Source organism: Etheostoma spectabile, chromosome 18, assembly GCF_008692095.1.
Source record: "Etheostoma spectabile isolate EspeVRDwgs_2016 chromosome 18, UIUC_Espe_1.0, whole genome shotgun sequence".
Taxonomy (NCBI): domain Eukaryota; kingdom Metazoa; phylum Chordata; class Actinopteri; order Perciformes; family Percidae; genus Etheostoma; species Etheostoma spectabile.
The window spans coordinates 2,565,059-2,569,828 of NC_045750.1; the positions used below are offsets into that span (position 1 = coordinate 2,565,059).

Below are 4,770 nucleotides of genomic sequence, written 5' to 3' on the forward strand. Positions count from 1 at the left end.
TCATCAAAACTGGCCAATACAACCCCCCCCTCCCCCCAATAATTTCCTTACATAAATAAAGACATTTGCACCATAACTTGATGCAGAAAAGGCACACATTGTTGCAGAAAAACTCAGCAGAATGCAGTAAATGAAGGGTTATATGTGCTCAAAATTTAAAGTTACACCCTTGCCTGTGTTGAAGAACCACGTCTGCTCAGTGAGCACACCCAAAACCTCTGTAGCTGCATCTCACCCCTCCTTATTTGATAGCTCCTTGACTCCTCGGTCCTCTGCTCAACCGGAAGGTGTTTGGTTCCTTGTCAATGAAACCGTCTCAAAGCTCTTATTTCTGCCCTGATGAGCGAGGAGCGAGCATCGAGGAGGGATCACCAAGGAGCTTCAGGCGAGGATTTGTTCATGTGACGCTTCAGAGGAAAGGACGTCTCATCCTTCTAAAACCCATTTGCTCATTGCCTTTCTCCTCTGATGATTTCCTTGCGTGTCTCCTGTGCCTCCTCGGTTGTGGGGACTAAGACGCAAGGAAAGGAAGCAAGTGGAGGAGTCGAGGAGGCGATATAAGCAACCATGAGAAGCACCATGTGCTTCCTTTCAGGTTGTCTTTGACTCTGCCTCACTCAGGAAACCGGTCAGAGTCTTGATTACTCATTCAGAGAAGCTGCACTTCAGATCGCTACATCTCAACCTCCAACAGCTGCTCCCAAATCACCGCGTCATTGCGAAAGGACAGCAACAATAGTGAACAAAAATCAGAGAAATATAAGAAAATTAATGTGTTTTCATATTTATTTTGCTCGTTTTACATGATGCATTTCAGCAAACTTCATTTACACATTTAACACCTGCTAACTGAGCAGTTCTTTGCTCCTATAATATACTGGCTTTCCATAATAACTCCACAATTGAGTTTTGGTCTTCCCTACAGCGCCTATACTGTAACTGTACAATCAAAGAACAGTGTTATGAAGATGAAATACATATTTCAACAACTGAAAATTAAGCATTCATTTTGAGGAAATGATCAATAATAAAAAAAAAGAGTCATTCAGTGTCCAAATTCTCAAAGCACATATACTTGATCATAAGTAGCAACACATTGGGTTTGTAATGGAAGAGGTGGCTAATCCAAATATGAGTCAAAGTCAGTGAGAGATCCAAGAAAATACATGTACATACTTGTATGCACATACATACAAAGACAGTACATTAACAAAGCTTGTGACAGAGTTTGATTCCATAGTGATGCATCATTGTGAAGAAAAGACAGAAACTCAGTTAATTTGAAAACCCAAAAGAGGACATTTCCATTCATGAAACTGGACATGGAAGCCAACTTTTTCCCTTTTTATGTCCATTTAATGTCAAATATATGAAAAAGATGGATGCAAACAACACCTGTATCCCAGGTAGATGAGTCCCTGCACATGTGTCTCATGTCCCATGTCTATGAATGATGCAATGTCCTCTACAATCTGCCAAACAGGCATGATTTACCTCCACAACTGGCACCATCATGGAGGTCTACGGGGGAGTCTACTGCAGTTCAAAGTAACACCTACACATACCAAAAATAAATACTTTAATCATTAACAATTTAAAAATAATCTACTTTTTCAAATACTGTGTTTTCAGTCAGTGTGTTAAAGAGCATGCACATCCAAAAACAAATCACAGGTCCGAAATGTAAAGTCTGCTTACTGTTTTTCTCCCAGACAGAGTGATTTAGTCCCTCCAACAGGATGGGGATATTTCAGCTGCAGTACAAACTGGAGACTGTGAGAAGCCCTCAGTCTAAACGCAGTCAGAACATGTTTCCATCACCTGCTTCTATGCACATTTTCACATTTGTGCGTAATTAAAAACCTAAAAAAAGTCTACTGCTATTCGCTGAAGTGGAAATGTTTTTGTATTGATAAAAACAAAATTCATGATACGCTTTATTTATTTTTTACTGAGGCTTTTCATCCGGAGACTGTAACCTTCCTCATATGAATGCACGAAAGAAATATAAATGCCTTATACCTTATGTCACACATTCCCCTTTCTGCAGTGGTTTAGTGGCAATGTGCAACACATTCTCACTCCCGCCCCGATGCTTGGTCGGGTGCCTTTGGCGTTGTTATTAACTCTAAAAGTATCCTTAAGTGTCATATCTAAAGGCGCTTTATCTGAAGGCGCTGGGTCGGGACTATCAGCGTCACTTTTGACGCAGTGAGGTCAAGGAAAAGATCGCGGCTGGGCTTAGAAAAGGTACGTTTACCTGACGAGCTGGACGAAAACGGGACAGTTGGGTTTAGAAAAAGATGAATGGGACGAGAATGGGACAGTTGGGTTTAGGAAAAGAAGAACGGGACAGTTGGGACAACAAAGTGAAGTTTAAAGAGTCAATTTCACATCTTAGTTCTTACTTTTAACAATATTTACATCCCATGAGGAAGCTACTCCGGCTTGGAGCAGGCTATGTCGGGGGGGACCTCGTTTGTCTGATAGGAGGTTTAATTTTGCGTCTCCTAACAGCTGACCGGGGCCTGTTGAACAAATGCAACTGGCGAGCATGAACTGCTGTTGACAGCATGATATTTCATAAATGTTGCTTGCACACATTTGTCCTTTAGGGTATTGCATGCTCCCGTACGGTGCCACACGTATGGCATTTGTTTCTGTTTTTACCAATTAGCCGAATAGAATTTCTTGGACCTCCTCCTGCACATCGTAGGTGTAGTCCCAGATGCTCCATTCATGTCTTTCTACAGTGTGTGTGTCATGGTGAGATCTTATTTTGCATGGGAGATAAACAGCATGCAGTGAAAATGTCTGTGTTTACAATAAGACAGTGTTACTTAGCTGAATCAATCACTGTGACATGACATTTTGCAAATCTTGAGTATTAGTGACAGGAATACAGCGTTTCCAGCACATAAATGTATCATTTATGTTCACTATTTTTGAGAAGGTTGAATCAAAATTTCAAGATAAAAATAAATATCTAAGGGACTCTTGGACGGCTTCCTGGGTGACGTTTAAAATCTGAACGCCATCAATACATAACTCCAGGTTTGTGTAAAAGTATTCAGCAAAACTTTGATCCAAGTTCAGCAGGAAAGACGTAAGAACAACAACACAGAAAGAACAATCAAAATGCTGGATTTCTTCAAAATAACAACAGCTTCTAACTCCATAATTCTGTTCACAATTCATACAACATACAGCAGTCTGTCACCTGGGGAGTAATGAACAAGGTAGATAGCAATTTTAATAAAATATTGACAAAAAAAAAACATTTGAAAAATCTCAAATGTGTGGTAAAGCACACAGCATCACGTGATAAAGTATATCTTGAATAAAATGTACATTTTTACCTTTGTGTTACTGTGTTTAAGTTCCTCTACACACAATACAGTTTACAACAGAACAAAGCAGCCTGATAGCAACCTCTAATACTTAAAAAGAACAATCAGTGAACCTGCAGGGCATTCGGTGTGAGATTTGCTATATTCAAGCAGTATACAGATGTTTAATAAATGTAAACTTTGTATCCTAACAACTGGAAGCATCTACAGTGGCTGTTTGTATGTGTTTGTGTGTGTGTGTGTTTTCCTTCCCCGACCAACACTGATGCTGTAAAAGCTCATCTAATTCCTGATTTTGTGGCCTCGCCGTCTGTGTGTGTGTTACTTATTACTGTGAAAAAAATCTCTCATATACTGCATGTACTAATGCACAGAAATCCTTTTCAACCACTTGATGAACATTTCCTTGTTTCACATTCGACTGAGAGTTTATTAAAATGTCTCTGATGTGCACAAAACTGGCAGTTCTACATTTCCCAAAGTGAAACTGGTATAATAACTCAATAATAACACACGCCAAAAATGGCAATATATATATATATATATAAAAGATGAATAAGATTTGACATAAATTGACCTAATGTTAATCTTAACAATGTTTTAGGGAAGTGACACAAGTTGGAAGTAGTTACATTTGAGTTTTGATAAAGTTTTGGATTGAAGAAATGTTTTGCTGTCAATGCTCAGACAATTCAATTGTATGTAGATAAATTGTGCAAAACCACAAATGGCGTGCAGCAATGGTGTCGTTGTGTGTGTGTGTGTGTGTGTGTGTGTTTGTGTGTGTGTGGGGGGGGAGTGTGATAGAGGGAGAAGTGAGTGAGCGATGGTGTTTAGCTTCGGAGCGAGTGCCGACTCTAGAGTCATAGTGAGAGAAACAAAGCGACTCCCCTGTGCTTTCTGACCTCGGTGTGAAATCTGTAGAAGGAAAAGTTAACCCTCCCCTTGATTTATGGAGTAGGAGAACCTGGAAATGAGTCGGGGGGGGAATGCAACGCTACCAAGCCACAGCCCAGAGACATACGTCGCCAAAATGTGTGGTTTTTCCACAGGTACACGTCAGGCTACGGCGTTGGGTCCGGCGTAGACGCGGTGGGGTGCTGGTACCCCCCTACCAGGAAGCATAACACGGGCTTTAGGCAACTGAAGCAGTGGTTAATGATGGAAAAAGATTAATGGTTAGATTTTTTTTTTAAAGTCAGCATTAGTTGTTGGGGACTTTGTCTGAGACAGAAAGCCTGTCTCCTAAAAATGGCGTTCCCATCCAACAAAACTGCATTCTCAATTCCCACTGAGATACATCTACCAATGTGCCCCAGAGCAACACACTTAACCCTTGTGTTGTCTTCCTGTCTACCTGGAAAAAAAGTTTTGGTCAGTTTTTTTCAACACTATGATCGCTTTTTCCGACATTTTTGTC

General features: G+C 40.4%; 1 protein-coding gene across 1 annotated transcript in view; it reads right to left on the reverse strand.

Annotated features, from left to right (window-relative positions):
- Positions 1-773: 773 nt before the first annotated feature.
- The window catches only part of clvs2 (clavesin 2), a 38,894-nt gene continuing 34,897 nt past the window's right edge, over positions 774-4,770 (reverse strand). The window contains exon 5 of the mRNA XM_032542779.1: positions 774-4,770. This exon is cut by the window's right edge and continues 3,385 nt beyond it. The gene's annotated coding sequence lies outside the window, so the exon portion shown is untranslated.